The 17,688-nt window shown below is 38.5% G+C and overlaps 1 long non-coding RNA gene and 1 pseudogene across 1 annotated transcript; both read right to left on the reverse strand.

Moving 5' to 3' along the window:
- The window catches only part of LOC122136978, a 140,712-nt pseudogene that overhangs the window by 100,369 nt on the left and 22,655 nt on the right, over positions 1–17,688 (reverse strand).
- On the reverse strand, positions 13,877–14,312 carry LOC109086660. The gene is made up of 3 exons (XR_006154509.1): positions 14,265–14,312; positions 14,070–14,147; positions 13,877–13,935 (listed from the first exon to the last, which is right to left on the reverse strand). It is a non-coding gene; the product is annotated as an uncharacterized LOC109086660 (long non-coding RNA).

Here is a 17,688-nt window from a genome sequence, read left to right on the forward strand (position 1 = left end):
AGATCTATCAAAGCTTCTGATAATCATCACGTGAACAACTGTCTTTGTTTAATAAACTTAAACACATGTGAACACAACATACATTCCCCCTACACAAAATCACCTGCTGTTGGACAGAGGTGAATCTGAGATTCATTTCCTCTACACTGAATCTCTTGTGCCCACATCTGAGTGTCTCCTTTGTCAAAAGCAGCTGCTCCCAGCACCTGTACAGAGCCCCACGTCCAGCTCTCTACACACAACCTCTGCATCCTGCTGGTCAAGACAGCGTCACACACTGACATCCACGTCTGATCATGAAGTATCTCTAACCTCCCAGAGCAGCGAGAACCTCCAACCAGTCTGACTTCTGAAAGAAAATAAATAATTATAGTTCTGTCAGGACCACTATTGTCAAAATGACACTTAGCATACAGCTTGGGTTGGCAGTAAGTAAGTAAAATTGTATTTATATAGCACTTTTCACAGATAGAAATCACAAAGTGCTTCACAATAAAATGTAATACAATAACAATTTAAATACATTCAACAAAAATTCAAAACACAGACATAACAAAGAACCATAAAAAAAAACCTTGACTAACCAAAAGCCTGCTTGAAGAGCAAAGTCTTCAGATGTTTTTTAAAAAATTCAACTGAGTTCGCACAACGCAGAAAAAGAGGCAAAGCATTCCACAGCCTAGGAGCAACTGCCTGGAATGACTGATCCCCTCTAGTTTTAAAATAAGTGCGGGGAACAACTAATAGCCTCTGATATGAAGCTGTATCAAGTCAGTGATGTAGGTAGGGGCTTGGCCATGCAAGGCTCTAAAAGTAAGAACCAGGATTTTAAAATAAATTCTATACTGGACTGGTAACCAGTGAATAGCTTCTAAAACCGGTGTGATGTGTTCTCTTTTAATAATAATAAAAAGCCTTGCAGCAGAGTTCTGAACAGCCTGGAGACGATAAAGCTCCTTCTTACTCAAACAAGAAAAAAGACTATTACAGTAGTCTAAACGAGAGGAGATGAATGCATGAATGATCATCTCCAACTCACCTTATCACAAATGCTTAACTTGGATTGTCCTCAGTGAGAAACAGTTTCTAACAAAAAAAAAAAAAAAACTATTTTTAGATGAAGCCCAAGGACACTAAACTGACATAACCACCATAAACCCTGGGTTTGATACTAGTCAGGGACAGTTGAATTACGGAAGAGCAATTTGAAGAACTCAGTTTCCTTAAAGGCAATACAGTTGGAGTATCATCTGCATACAGATGATAATGATATGTCGCTAAACTGACTAATTATCTGACCAAGAGAAATATGTACAGAAGGAACAAAATAGGTCCCAAGACAGAAACCCTGCGGTCCGCCACACGACAGCTCTGCAAGTTGCTCTGCAGACATTACAACTGATTCACATAAACACTAAAACTTCCTAAACCAGACAGGTAGATGAAAACCATTTCAAAAAACCTGATCCATACATACCACCAAAATCACCATTCTATTTCATAACAGTATGATCAATAGTATCAAAAGTTTCCATGAGAGGTCCAATATAACCAACACCAGATATAGCTTCGAGTCAGCTGACATCATAAATAATATTTTGAAACTTTTAAGTAACGCTTGTTTCGGTGGGAATGGTTTTTTATGAAACCAGACTGGAATTTATCAAATACCTTTTGTTTCCTTAGATAAAGGCGTAAAGTTCTCTGGCTGCGAACTTTTTCCTAGAATGTTTGACAGGCATGAATGGAAGTTTATATATTGGCCCATAGCTTTTAGGCTGTAGCCGATCCAAATTTGTTTTTTAAGCACAGGCATAACAACACCTGTTTAAAAAAACTATGAACGACACCAGTTAAAAAGTGAAGAATTAAGCATCATCACCCGAACCAGGGCCACCAGTGTAGTCAAAAACTCTGTAGAAATCTCACAGTGGGGGACACAATCCATAGGACAAAATGACGATGTTCATAGAATGGAACAGAGAGGTGATGTCATGTAAATGTCACAGTTTTAGCAGGTGGACCAACAATGAGCAGGGAGACACAAGTCACTGGCAGAGTTTCTGGGGCCAATGACAGTACGAACGTTTGCCCCTTACATCACTGATCTTATTAACAAAAAAAGCGGAGGAATCTATTACAGTCAGATTTAATATAACCACAGTTGTGTTGGAGGGCTAGCTGGAGAAACCATTTTTATTAATGCATCGCAACAAATTTCTGGGATTGTGCTTGGTTGAAGGATATACGGCAGTCGGCAAAAATAGGCAAGGTCTCAAATCTTGTTCTGCTACTCTGGTCTCAAAGGGGCAACCCCTTAGAACGCCTTTAAGGTGGAGCCCTGCATAAACCCTGAGCTTGTAGAACTATCTCCCAAAAAGACGCTCCACTCGTTTCTGGCTACCCCTCCCCAAAACCTTGGACAGTTTCATCAATCAATCCAAACAGGCTTCTTTGTGGGAACACAGTGCTTAAATTAATTTGGTGCTGACTTTATTCAAAATCGATAAACAACCGACCACAAAAAGACCGGATAAATACTCATCAACGCAGTGGGAATCCCATCAGAGAACATGAGTCACAATGCAAGAAGACCTCTTCGGCCAGTATCATGATTAATATCCACTTTTTGGTCCATAATTCTCCTGGACGGAGATCTGAGGAAAGTAATATTAAAAAACACACAGCTTTGGTCCACTCAAATGTACCTCTTCCACGCTGGGTATGCATTTTGTTATATCTAGACCAAGAGAAAAAACAAGGTCCAGGGTGTGTATTCTTAATGTTCTTGGTGTCCAGTATCATTCTGGAATAAAATTAAAAGAATCAGTAATAGAAAGAAGATAGCATGCTGTGTTACATGTAAAATCACACACATTATGTAAGAAAAGTCCTCAATATTACGAAATTCTCCAGCTTGATAATAATGATAAAAAAAAACAGGTAAAGTATAGAAAGACCCCGCTGGGCAAGGGACGGTAAATTAACACAGCCGCAAAGTACATTAGCAGAGCCTACTTTGGAGCATTTGTGATTCAAAAAAAGAAGAAAAACATTCAGAGATTTATACACTCACAACACAGGGGCGACACAAAAGTGGGTATGCGGCTATATCGGCTCATATGCCGCCGCACCATGGGGGGCTGCCAAAGCGTGTTCATGGTTAATTTTTTGTTTTCTTTTAGCCACAAAGTTTTATACATTTATATAAAAGTTATATATAAAAAAGTTATATAAATTTTAGAGGACTAACAGGCTAGAGTAGGCGCCGGTGCCCTCATAAGATTCATCATAGAATTTAGACATAGAAGGGTAATATCGCGAGTGGGCGGCAGTAACGTTAGTGAGTTGTTGTTGAAACTCGAAAAAGATGGATAAAACAAAAAAGCTATCGGGGGCTAAAAATAGAACAAGAAAGAGGGAAGGAGAGGCATGTCAAAAAAAGGGTGCAACCGCAGCTAAATAAGTGTTGGTGAAAGGCAACAGGTAGGATTTAAAATTTACGTCTAATGCTTGGGGCTTGCAACAAATAACGTTAGTTCATGTTTACGACAGCTAGCGTTTGCTAACCCTGGGAAATGTAGCAGACTACGGATCCTGCACGGCACCTGTAGTAGAAAAAAATCAATCCGTGGCGACTGTTTTGCAATCCTCCCTCTCAGTTTTACCGTGCTCACAAACCGATAACACTGTTCCCTCGGTTTAACAAATCGTGCCCACGGATTAATAAACCGTACCCAACAATTTCCAAACCCTTCACTCCGATTTTGTAAACGGTAACGTTACCTTCGGTTTTTGAATACGTACCCACGAATTCAATGTGTGTTTGTTTGTGTATATGTGTTGTGTGTGTGTGTGTGTGTTATATATATATATTTTATATATATAACTGTCACATATAATTATGGTAGGCTTACAGTGGCTGTCTGATATACTTTAAAATAAACATTTATTATTTTAAGCACATGATGATGTCCGGCACACTTTTATTTAAATATAGTTGCACCCCTGAGTCTCTACATATGAAACTGTCACGCTGCACAACAGCAAGCCCACCACCACGGCGTGCCATTCGGGAGCATCCAGGGAACAGAGCATGCCAACCAGATAGACGCTCATTCAAGTGAATTTTAATAAACTCATTTTCCCTTTGCCACGTTTCCGATAAGGAACATATAATCAATATTCTTACTAAATAAAAAAGCTCGTTAAGAAAAAAGATCCCCCCCTGTTAAGAAACGGGAACGTACAAGATTTGTTAGAAATAAGCAAGGCACCCACATTTTGCCCGACGCAACCTGTAACATCACAAACCCCCCAAGCCCATCAATCAACAACAGCTGATTGTGACGGAGCAGAATGTGACGGAAACTGACCGTAAACAGCTGACTACAGTCACGAGATCTCCAGTTACCGGCGACTGGCAGCACACACAGTAAACATCGGTAATGGCCAAGTCCACAATCACACATCGACAAATTTCTGAATACAAAAGAGGATCACCACGTCCCAACCGGTAGAAGCAACCCGGGGCGTTGCAGCTGGGGAGCCTTTTCACCCGCATTAGGCAGACAACGCCGCAGCCCCGGAATCGTCTCCCGATGCGGCCAGAACAACCCGCCAGGAGTTTCGCCATCTCTTAACTTGAGCACCAGCTCTGCAGCCCCTTTAGAGTTTCATGTAAATCAGGGCGGGCTTAAGCGACATCATTGGTCCACTAGTCTCTAGATTTACAGCTCCTCCTCTAGACAAGAGATGAAAGGGGGCGTTTGACATCACCCAACGCGCCTTATAGTTGTTCAGGTGTTTTTTTCACTTGTACATGTTGAAAATGGACACTGTCAGCTGGAAACAATCTTTCGCCATACAGGACACTCTTTACATGTGTCTGCCTCTCACTGTTATTATGCCTGCCTGGCGACCGTTAGCGTTAAATGAGTAAATTAATTATTAATACTTAATGTAATTTTTGCATTGCTATAGGCTATAGAATTGGACTATACTGCTCAATGAAAGCGATAGTGCTGCAGGGAACAGGTTACAGAGCCAGGTGGAATTTGTGATATAACACGATTTATTTGTCAAATTGTGTTTGTTTTATCATAAACACTATGCAACATATGCAACAGCCTACATATAATTTATAACTTTACTTTCATAATGTTTTCAATATATAAACTTATCATACAGCCGACACTATGAAGAGTAAAACAGCTGGCCAACGGGTGGCCGGCAGGTAGTCTTTTAGAGTGTAAGACATTAGATCATTCAGTCAAACGGCAGATTCATTCAGTGCTGAATAAAAATTAGATCGTTCAATATACGGCTGCATGCGTGTTGTCATGAGGGACACTGTTTCTGCGGTGGCTTTGTTTTGGACTCCTCATCAAACAAAAATGAGAAAATAGGTACGAATATTAAACTAACTCAAAATATACTTCTTACATTATAATGATTGTTATACTACAGTTCAATAAATATTTTCAATGGAGCTGATAGTCAGGGAAAATTACTACGTCCTCATGTGATATTCGGCTGTGAATGGTAACGGTGACAGTGGGTTCTTCCGCAAAAAGAAAATGGGTTTTTGGTATTTTATAATCTCAGAGTAACACCAAATGTGATAAATCTTACAAGACCCATCAGACCCTTATTTAATGACTGCACATGAAACAAAATTCCATGACAAGAAATGAGCAAAATATTGCCTACAGACAGTTAACAATTATGAGCAATATACAGCAAACTGTGTATAATAACTATAAGACTTATTATCAGTCAGGTATGGGCGAGTCAGGCACATCAATGACTTCACGAGACCGGTGGTAATTGTGGCTGCTTCCTTTCGCGATGTGGCCATAGGCGAATAAATACAGGTTAACCACGACGGGTCCACTAGGGCGGCTCATTCAACGCTAATGGATCGCCAGGCAGGCATATAACAGTGAGAGGCAGACACATGTAAAGGTGTCCTGTATGGAAAGATGTTTCCCAGCTGACAGCTGTCCATTTTCACCTGTTCAAGTGAACAATGAACATCGGCAACTAATGAGGCGCGTTGGAGTGATGTCACCCCCCCTTCATCTGATTGGCTAGAGGAGGAGCTGTAAATCTAGAACTAGTGTACCAATGAATATCCTTAAGCCCGCCCTGATTTACATGAAACTCTAACCGCAACATTTGGAAAAGCAAGCGCAGAACATAGGGAAAAACAGCATACAAAAATAAAATATAAGCAGAAATGATCTAAAGCAGAAAAAAAAAAAGAAATATAACAAGGAAAACATTATTTTGGGCGCAAGTCAGACAATTTAGCATTATATAAAATTTTGTACAATAGGTTTTGATTCATGCTTATTAATTTTTAAAAATGCGTTTTTAATTTTTGATTTACGCTTATTATTTTTCATCCGTGACCACTGTTTTGCTATTCTGAAACATTGCTTTCATTTTTAAATCTGTGCAATATATTTTTAATTGCGTTTTTTAAGTTGTTTTCACCTTGTATTTTTTTATCCGTGACTGCAATACTTTAGGCGGGTTCTGATCCCATAGGGGACTCCAACACAATATTAAGACACTTTAAAATACCATATGACCTGCTCTTTAAGAACATGTCTCTGAAATGTAGTGGTTTTCGATGTCCTGGAGCAGCCACATGTCCCCTTATCAACACACCCGATCAACTCATCAGCTCATATTAGTAGAAACTTAAGACTTAGTGGGTCAGAATAGTAGAGTTTGTGAGCAAATCACGATGTGTTCAGATCCATGTCACGTTCAGCAGCAGCAGCTCTTAAGGGTAATGATGCTCTAAAAGACTTATTTGTGTATTTGGTAAAGCAATTTTTATGTGGTTTGAGTTAAAAACATTTTTTCTAAAGTACATTAGTTTCCTCTATGCCCGCCTTTCGAAGTTTTAGATTTTTACAAGCTCTCGTCTAAAAAGCGAGGTTGTGCTGATTGGCCAGCTATTCAGTGCTTGTGTTGGCCGAATGCCTCAACGTGTTATGGAATGTTATGCCCCTTACAATATGCCATTCTCCAGGCTAGCAGCCGAGAAACCAGTGCTGCTCTGCTCGTGCACATCCCATCATCGGTCTCTTTTAGCAGTTCATCATGTACTGTTAGGGTACTGAAAACTCGGATATTGGTTATATTTGCGTCAGAGGAGCGTAGGCACGTTTAAACCGAATACTTTAGTAATTGTGATTAGTGTGTACTGGAGATCGCGACCTGTTTACAAGATTCAGATCGATTGGTGAACTGTTTGAGTTCACTAAGAATCGTAATAGAAGATTCGTTCGCGATCGGACATCACTAGACGAGACAAACAATAAACCCTTTAACGAGGCATTTGTACATCCGTGGTGACATAATTACAGATTATAATTACTTACACTTCTTTTTTTTACGGCGTTGTGTTGCGTACGTGCAGCGTAAACATAAGACCATGTTGTGATTGGAGAAAACGACAAACCCAGCGCTACACTGCCAAAACTCGGTTTGAATCTCAGTGGCAAATCCTTTAAAGGGGTCATATGATGTGATTTCAAAATTTTCCCTTTCTCTTTGGAGTGTTACAAGCTCTTGGTGACATAAAGAAGACGCCTGTATTAGTTGATCGGAGACTACGAGTCTCAACACCAAGCGCTACTCACACTGCTGAAAAGTTGAACTTGAATCATCACGCCCCCTGAAACGGCTTAAATCTGAACATGTACCTTTACATGCTCTACGTCAGTATGTTGGGGAATATTTACAAAGTTGGAATTGCCCCACTTTATATAGAAACAACCCTCCGCACAATGTTCCCAGGCAAAGAAAGAGTCGTACTTCTTTTTTATGCACTGCAGACATCTGAATTGGGTTGAACTGCGCTGGGAACAATCTCGTAAATAAAACTTTACCACTGATTTCTAGGTGTGTCCTCTTTGGAAGACGAAACAAAGTGTTTTGTTTTGATAGCTGTGGCCACACACGCTGCCTATGACTTTTCAGTGGCTGCATGAGCACTACAGTGAGAATCAGTTACATCTTTGTTTCTTTATGCGGAACATTTGGGCAGTGTTATGGAGATCTTCCCACACAGTGACATAGTACTTAGGGGCGGTGTGAAAATAATGTGCTTTAGGAGGGCGGACAAGTCTTAACATTTTTAAAGAACACATTTCATTAACCAAATCACAAAATAGTTCTTTTTAGCAGCATCAATGGACCCCCTTTAATATGAAAACATACTTACAGTTGGTGGGTCCGAACAACCGGCATTCGGGCAAAAACCCCGGAAGCAAGTTAAGCATTTTAGGCACTTCTGGTCCATATTTCCCAGAGGTCACTAGTTTTGTGAATAGGATTTTGGTTAAATCCTAAAAAGGTCCGTGGTTCACACAGCTCAAGATCTTTCGCGTTTTATTCTAACGACATAAAACCCACCACTACACCCCACTCATGATTTTTTAAAACTGTTGCATTTCTTACAAAAGACGGTTGGTACAAAGTTTGCTAAATGGACTTTCTGCGCTTCAATGAACATCAACATCACATGCCAAACACGTTTATAAATGTTTCAGTCGTAGTATAATTTGTAATACAATTATTGTAGAGTAACTCCAATAATAGTGTTATATTGTTGTTCGACAATGTGTTTTTGTTTTGGAAAACACGTTGAATTTGCCAACAATTCTTCAATCTGGAAGATGCCTTGTGTTATTGCTTTCTTACTGATGAGCCACTCTGGTAAGCAAGCTGTGGATAAGGTAAACTCCTATACAATTGAACGATGTAACACCACATTTACCAGCTTATCATCGTGAAAGTCAAACTTGATTCAGATGCTTAAAGTCACGGCATTTAAAATCAAATGTTTACGGCTACGTGAAAGCATTAGGAGGGATTTCCTAGAAGGGGATAATGATAAAACAAACTTTTTGTGTAGGCCTTACGCACCCAAAGCTGAAATGATGTACTTTTATTCCTAAATAATTCATTCTTAACAGAGGCCTTATACTAAACTCGCTCACTCTGCGGTCATTTAATAGAAAAAATCACTAGAATTTTATTGAATAGTAGTCTATGTGGAGTACTTGTTTTTGTTTGTTTGTTTTTAATTTAATATGCATATTAATCAAGGATTTATGGACTTTTTAATGCACCTCTGTTCAAAATGTACAGAAATACGTCTTTCATATGTACTTCAGTTATAAATATTTCATTTATTCACTATTCGATTTATTACTTCAGCTAATGTCTCATTTCAGTGTTAGTTGGGCTCTTGTTTTGTATTTATTGTAGTTTATATGAAAAATGTTCATGCATGGATTAAAATTCATATACATAGTAAATCCTTTTCACTGAACATGTTAAAATAAGTTTGAAAAGTTGCTGGAAGCAGGTAGTTTGACATTGAAAGTGAGCGACCATGGTTCTGTAGTTCGTTTATAGCCTAAGTTTAGTTTTTAAGTTCTGGCATTTTTATTTAGGCTTATGTATGTAGGCTGAAGATTATCTTGATGGACAAAACGTGTAAGCTTCATGACATATGGTTAAACATAGAGCTTATTGTTTTGCGATAATCCAAAAGCCTATGGAAAAATACTATTGGCTTTTTGTCAAGGGAACCAGTGTGATGCTAACAGCTGATCGGCCTACAAAAGTGACGTCATAGTTCCCCCACTCTATAACCTATTAACCCAGCTGCTATGATGTCTGTTAATCAAAAAAAATAAAATAAACAAAAATCATACCTTTTGTAGCTTTAAGGATTCACTATGTTAATATTTTAGATAATGGTTTGTTGTGTTTGTTTATAAATTGTTTATTTGTTATTCCAGTTTTTGCTATTGACCTTTGCAACAGGTACTGAATGATTTTGAGATCGGTTTTTAATATGTTTAGGTACTTAAATAGGGTTACATGTTATTGGCACTTACAGAGTTTCAAACGCTCACTGATGCTTCCAAAGAGAAAAAGCATCCTTTTAAGATGGGGTGTGAAACTTTGATATTGAAGATCAGGTAAATTTAACTATTTTCTTCTGGGAAACAGTATACTATCTCTGTAGCCTTCGAGGGAGAAATATGAAAAAATATGATATTAGACAGAAATAAAAATGTACACTCTGCATTCTGTTCAATCAGAGCTCAACGGGTCAAATACCAAATACTGAAAACCAAAGATTTGTGAGAACCTAAGGATTTTCTGTAAACGTCAGTTTCACTGTTCAGGAACAGGCAACACAAATCTGAAACAAGAATATTCACTAACGAAAAATTCACCTGTGGATCATCAGGTAACAACACAGTATTAAGAATCAAGTGGATGTAACCTATTGAAACGGGGCCATTGTTTTAAATTCAACTAATATTTCGTCTTGTGGCTTTTTTATTTTTTTGTCAATATCTTATTCAGATCATATAAATAAACAATAAATGCATTTTGTATGATCCCTCTTATTTTGGTAAATTAACATTTTGCAGATTCTGAAGGGGGGTGTAAACTTTTGAACTCAACTGTAGTTGTATTAAACATTACACATGTGAACATATATTTAGACAAACTGATAAAGACAGCAAACCCACAGTAGTCTTACTAAACTAACTAACCAAACATGGGTCTGCACATTTAACCAGGAGTGTTAAAATTTGAAGTTTGCTTTGTAAAAATGTAACTATTTCTCAAGGCAAGACAGAAGCTACATCTCAACCAGCATATACCATGAATATGTGCATAACTGTTAATGATGAACAAATGTGGCATAAATGTGTTTACACAGGAATAGAATATGAATGTTTTAAAGATGAAATTATGAAATGCAAAAATGAAAATTGACATATTAATTAGTGTTCACTATACACTATCACACATTTAAAATTTGTAACAGAATTTTGCCTTGGGGTATGGAACGTTTTTTTTTTACCATATGTTTCTTATCTTTGTGCATATGTGCATCAGTCCTAAAATGTTGTAAACTGCATTATATTGCTTTTCATATTACAATATGAACAGAAAAACTTGGGTGTAGCCACAAGTGTGCAAATGTTACCTGAGCAGATGACTCCAGCATCTTTAGAATGATCACAGTAATTTTGGTCCCATCCTCCTGATACACAGTCCTTCAGTGTGGATTCTGGACCAAAACATCTGACAAAACTTATCCAGATTGGCCCTGATCCTTGTCCAAAGGTGCATTACCAGAGCATCTACAGTTCTCCACAGTCCAGCTCTCTACACACCACTGCAGCATCAGCCAAATCCCAGAAATATCACCACTGTTCCCCACTGTCCTCTATGAAGAACCTCCACTCTACCAGCACAGCGACTGTGACCACCAACCAACCGCACATTCACACGGTCTAATATTTTAAACAAATGAGAGAGAGAAAGAGAGGCATATTGTCAATTAATAAATAATAATATTGTCATCTGAAACGCTACATTATAATCAAACATCTTGAAGCAAATAAAAAAAATCCCACAATATTCTGACCAATTCCAGAAAGTAACATTTCTTCATCCCTCTTTCTGTTGTTGTTGTATTTAATTTGTGTACTTACCAGCTGTGATGAATATTACAACTGCAGACAGTAAAATGAACATCAGGCATCTTCCCATCATCCTCAGCATGATTACCTCAACACCCCAGAACAAGCTTCTCCCTCTGATGATACAGAAGTACAGGCATCCTCATAATGAGAGAGAAAGAGGCCCAACACCCTCCAATCACACTCACTATTACCTTATTAGACACAACAGAGGAAATCATCAAACAACTCTCAGTGACAAATCAGAGGACGCTTTTCTGATTTTCACCATATATATCAAAACTGTCAGTGCTGATGAACTCCTCCTCCACACACATCAAGACGCCTCACTGAGGGGAAGTACACACACACACACACACACACCCACACACACTTTCATTACAGGCAACACGAACCCACAGTTCATACAACACACACACCAAACCACCTCAAAACACACAACAGTTTCTGATTTACAGAACTGGAAATGTCCCAATTTGTTACACATAAAGCCAAACCTCAGAGATGACATAAAAGAACTGTACAACTGAAAATGTCCAAAATTATTAAATAATTTATAATAACACTTCAACAAATCAACAAACAACTCAACAAAATATAACATAAACTCAACTCTGAAAATTTGTAAAATGGCATAAAATGACATTCGAGTAAATAAAGGCTTACCTTGTATAAGGTTTAATAGACTATGAGGGAATTTCATGAAAACCTTAACATCTGTCAAAATATTCCTGTAACTAATGTAAAATTTTTTGTTTTTCAACGTTCAAACAGCTGCAAATACAAAAAGCCTGACCAACTTAACCTGCTGGCCAGGTGTGGATTTGACATTTTAGGGGCTCTAAGCAATGTGAAAACCAGCCCCCCTCAGTACAAATCACGTTCTTAGGGGCAGAACCACTACTTCTGCTGGTTATGTAATTATCATGTAATGATTATTTTCTTAATCATTCAGCTTACATGTCTAAATGCAGTAAGGCATGAGTGGCTGATAAGATATTTGTGTTAACGAACAGTTTAAGTGGCCAGTGAGTGTATACCGTATTAACATTAGATATAATAAAATGGAAAAAAGAAACCTGCTGCTCCATAATGTTGTTTGTCATCAATGAAGATTTCATAAACTTGTGTGTAGCTTGAATAACTAAGTACTGCAGGTAAGGATAATTTCCAAACAAAAGAATACCAGAATGTAGAAGAACCTTACCTTGGTTTTATTTATGACTGCAGCACTTATGTATAGATGAAATTGCTGTGGCTTCACACAACAGGCAGCTGTGCTTGTTTTATATTGATGAATATGACATGAGCTGCACTGGGACTTTAATATTCTGTTGTTAAACATTGTTAAATCATAATAATTGTTATTATTATTACATATGGTGTATAGAGGAAAAATATATCTTTTAAACGTTTTTCACAGAATAATAGTTGATACAGTTGATTTTAGCTGATTGTTATTTCTATTCTTTCTATTGTGAAAGTTACTTATCGCATCCAAAATAAATGCAAGTATATTTTCAGCATTATCCACTCATGAACTCAGAAAAAGCTGAGGGCTGTTACATCACTGATGGTCATTTGGGTTTATATTTAGGATGTTTTGATTGTCACTGTGTTTGTGGTTTAAGCAATGTAAGATCATATATTTGACTTCAAATTTGACTCCCTCCCTCCACATCATCATAATTCGTTATTAAATACAAAATCTTAAAATACTTCCTATCCAATTACAGTATTTGACATGATTTAAGTCTAAAAACACTGGGGAAAATAATATAAAAATATTCAAATCTAAATAAAGATGTTAATATAATGACAACAAAATGGTTACAGTACTTATACCCGCCAGGTTTGTCAGCATCTTCGATTACAACTCAAGACCATCATCATACTCCTCCTGAACTCTCTCATCGATCAGAATGAACATAAATATTCTCTATCGTTATAAAACACTTTAAGCACAATTTGAAGGATTCCCCTTTTCCTTCAGTGACTTGAATTACACAAGAAACAACTCTGAGATACTCATGTAACTGAAAAGGTCAAGCAATTAGGTTCTGTGGCCAATCTCCCCTTTACCCACCTTGAGTAGCTCAGTACTATTATGATGGACACATTCTCAATAACTTAGATCCTGGTGGCCTCCCTACCCTAAAAATTGAGTACATTTAAAATGTAAACGCAAAAAAAAACAAAAAAACTCCATTAGGTAGTAAATGTAAAAACATTATTATCTGCTGAGTAACCCAATCTTGTTTTTTAAAGGCATACTTATTATTATTTAATTTATTCTAATTGAGATAAAGTAAACACCTTGTTTTTTTTTTTTTTTTTTTGATAGAGTTCTGTCCCCTTGTCATGACATCATCATAGCTCTCAGGTGTGTCTTCTACAAATTCAAACATTCATCACAGAAACATATTAATTACATTCAAAACAGATTTTAAATATCTGTCTTAAATGTACTGTAGTATTTTATTTTAAAAGTATATTATATGCTGTTGTAGAGTAAGAGAGTGACACCTGTCTCACGATCTGGTTTCAGTCCATCAGTGATGACATCATCATAGTATCCCGGTGTGATTTCCTTCACCATCTCTTCTGCATCAACACACAATATGTTTGGATACAAAACCAAAATATGATCTTGCTGCAGGTCAACATACTTTATTAAACACCTGGTAATGAATCATGTGAACAATTAAAAAGGTCACTGACCTTTTAGGCCACTTTCATTAGTAACATCATCATAAAATGCAGTCTTGATCTCTTTTGCTAAACAAAAGGAGAGCTGACTGTTAATATTTAAGTAAACAGCAGTATTCTAATAGTATTGGGTCAACAATCAAATATGTAACAGAATTTGTTTACTTCACTTATTTATTTATTTATTTAGGCAAATTCTTTAAAAAGGATTTGAGTTGAATTTGGAGTGAATGTGTGTTTCATCAGCATCTTCTTACCCAGAATCCAGTTCTTCAGAGATGAGACTCCCTGCTAAAGAAGAGCAGAGCAGTCAGAAACATGTTCATCATTACAAACAGACTGAATCCTCATTTCCTTAATTATTATGTAGACAACACAGCACAAATATCAATTATTCACGTTTAAAAGCATTATAAGCAGAAATCCCTTTTTGGGCCTATTAACAAACACACAAGTATCCTCACATGAACCCATTCCTCCTTATGACAATCTAAAAATACTCCCAGGAAGAGATACTCACTGACACACACACACACACACACACACACACACACACACACACACACACACACACACACACACACACACACACACACACACACACACACATTAACATATAAATGCAGCTCTATTAAATTATATAAGAAAATCAACTGTCTGACAGACTCTTATTAATGCTATTAAAATAGATGAACATCAACTGTCTGACAGACTCTTATTAATGCTATTAAATGAGATTGAAGGCCCATGTCTCACCCCTCTGAGTGAAGTGATTGTGTCTGTGCTGAATCTCCTCATAAACGGTCTCAGTCTTCGTCCTGTGTCTCCTCTTAGAGAGCTGTGAGTGTAGACAGACAAACCTGCTGTCAGTTCACAACACATGACTGATCACACACTGAATAAGACACAATATGACAGTATCTGGATCTCTCCTACCTCTCCTCATCACTCTGTTCTGCTGAATCAGTATAAGCAGTGGCACTAAGAGCAGTAAGAGCACAACTCCCAGAACAATCACAAGCACTGGGGGCTGGGGGGGTTTGTGGAGGAGAGACTGATGTTGAGCACACTGGAGGAGAAACTGGAGGAGAAGCTGATGTTGTTGTGGCAGGAGTAGTGGACACTGACAAATCTGTCAAACACATTCAAAATCATGCAAAACATTGATTTAAATATTATTAGCTCTAAACACTTAAATGAATAATACTCCTCTGTGTTTTGCGGTGACTCGCACAGGTCAGTCCAGCGTGCTCTTTGTGGGAGCAGTCAGTGTGGTTTTTCAGGGAGAGAGGACAGTCCCACAGGTGAATCTCATTCCCTCTGCACTCGACTCTGTTCAGCCACACAACACCTTCACCAGCACCAAAGACTGAATTCCCATCAGCCCTCAGTGCTGCTCCACAACCCAGCTGCCTACAGACCACCTGAGCATCGCTGATGTCCCACTGATCATCACAGACTGAGCCCCACACAGCGTTATGATACACCTCCAGCCTCCCAGAGCACCGGACATCCCCTCCACTCAGTCTGAGAGGAACATGATCTAAAACACACACATCACAAAGAAGTAGAAACAATAATTACCGGCAGAGTACTGTCAGAACAGCAATGTCTCCACAGGAGTATGTGTGTGATCATTTGTACTATATATTCCAACATGAAATCCTGCTGGTGCCTCATATTACAACACCATTAACTTAGGTTTTCATAAACATTCATAATTTTTTATGTTTTTTTCCATTAAAAGAACTTACCTGAACACTGTCCCCTGATGGAGAGATGGGGGAGCATGTCAGAGAGCTTCGAGGAGACTCATGACTCTCCTGTTCTGTAACAACAATTAAATATTATAAAATATTTATTCCATATAATTTCTCAAAGCATTAATGCTAAAGGATAACTGTATTGTTTGCCGATGGAAAAAGTATTTGCTTTACCCGAGCAGATGATTTTGGCCACTTCATCGTCACCACAGTTATTCTGTCCCCAGAGTGAAGATGGACACTGCCATAAAGTAGAATCATGTGGTCGACATGTAACTTTATCCAGCCAGTTAGGAGCTGATTTTACTCTTGATGTAGAATCAGACAAAGCACCAGATCTTCCACAGTTCAGCTCTTGACAGATCAGACTCACTGTGTCTCTGTCCATCTGGTTTAAACACACATTACCCCAGGATCCATTGTAGAAAACCTCCACATTCCCTTCACAGCCCTCAGTTAACCTGATCTCTTTAAACTCTATATGAAAAAACATGAACAACACATGAATGTTGAAATGTATAAAACTGTATATTTGACTTCAATGTAAACAATTTAGCAGCATGTTTACCTGAGCACACGACTCCTACATCCTCCTTGTGATTACAGTCATGTTTTTCCCCAGCCTGGAGAAGAGCAGCTCCACAGGGACGTCTCATTCCCCTCACACTCCACCTCATCCAGCCATATGGGTCCAGAACCAGGACCAAACCAGGCACACCACATGGGCATCTTTAATATCCCAGGAGTCATCACACACTGTCCCCCAGCCTCCAGCCTCCCTGCACAATCTCCCCCAGAACCCACCAGCCTGATGGACCCACGACCTGATATTCAGAGACAGAAAAACACATTATTGATCATGAACAACCTGGAGAATCTGCCCAGATGTTTTTCTTCTCACCAAGGCAGGTGATGTACAGCTGTTGTGTGGAGCTGCAGTTGAGAGTTTGTGGAGAGCTTGCGTTCCCCAATGAGCTTCACTCCCGAGCACTGGAAGCCCATCACACACTCATGACTGTGTTCAGGACTGGATGAGAGGAGCCATAGAAGTTCAGCACAGAGTCACAGCCCAGCTGTCGCAGACCACAGAGGATTCAGTGACTCCAGGAGTCCAGCAGAACTCTCTACACACAACCTCTGCATCCTGCTGGTCAAAGACAGCATCACACACTGGCATCCACGTCTGATCATGAAGTATCTCTAACCTCCCAGAGCACAGGTGAGATCCATTAACAAGTTGAGGTGGTATATGACGTTGTTTAAATATGAATCACAGTACACAAAAATATTGTGAAATACCATAACAATACAAATTATAAATACAGTTTTCCAAACAAAACAATTATTCTTTGTGTCATCATAATAAATCAATTGGCAACAAGTTTTTTTTTTTTTCTCATTTACCTGAACAGATGACACCAGCATCAGAATTGTGAGTACAAGCATGTAGGCTCCATCCTGATGACCCACAGTTTTTCAGTGTAGACTCTGATGCAGTACATAGTATCCCACTCATCCAGATGGTCCTGATCCTGATCCAAAAAAGACACCACCCACAGCATCTACAGTTCTCCACAGTCCCAGCTCTCTAACACACCACTGCAGCATCAGCCATATCCCCGAAATCATGACAACTGTTTCCCCACTGACCTCTATGAGAACCCCCACTCAAC

Source organism: Cyprinus carpio, chromosome B4, assembly GCF_018340385.1.
Source record: "Cyprinus carpio isolate SPL01 chromosome B4, ASM1834038v1, whole genome shotgun sequence".
Lineage (NCBI taxonomy): Eukaryota > Metazoa > Chordata > Actinopteri > Cypriniformes > Cyprinidae > Cyprinus > Cyprinus carpio.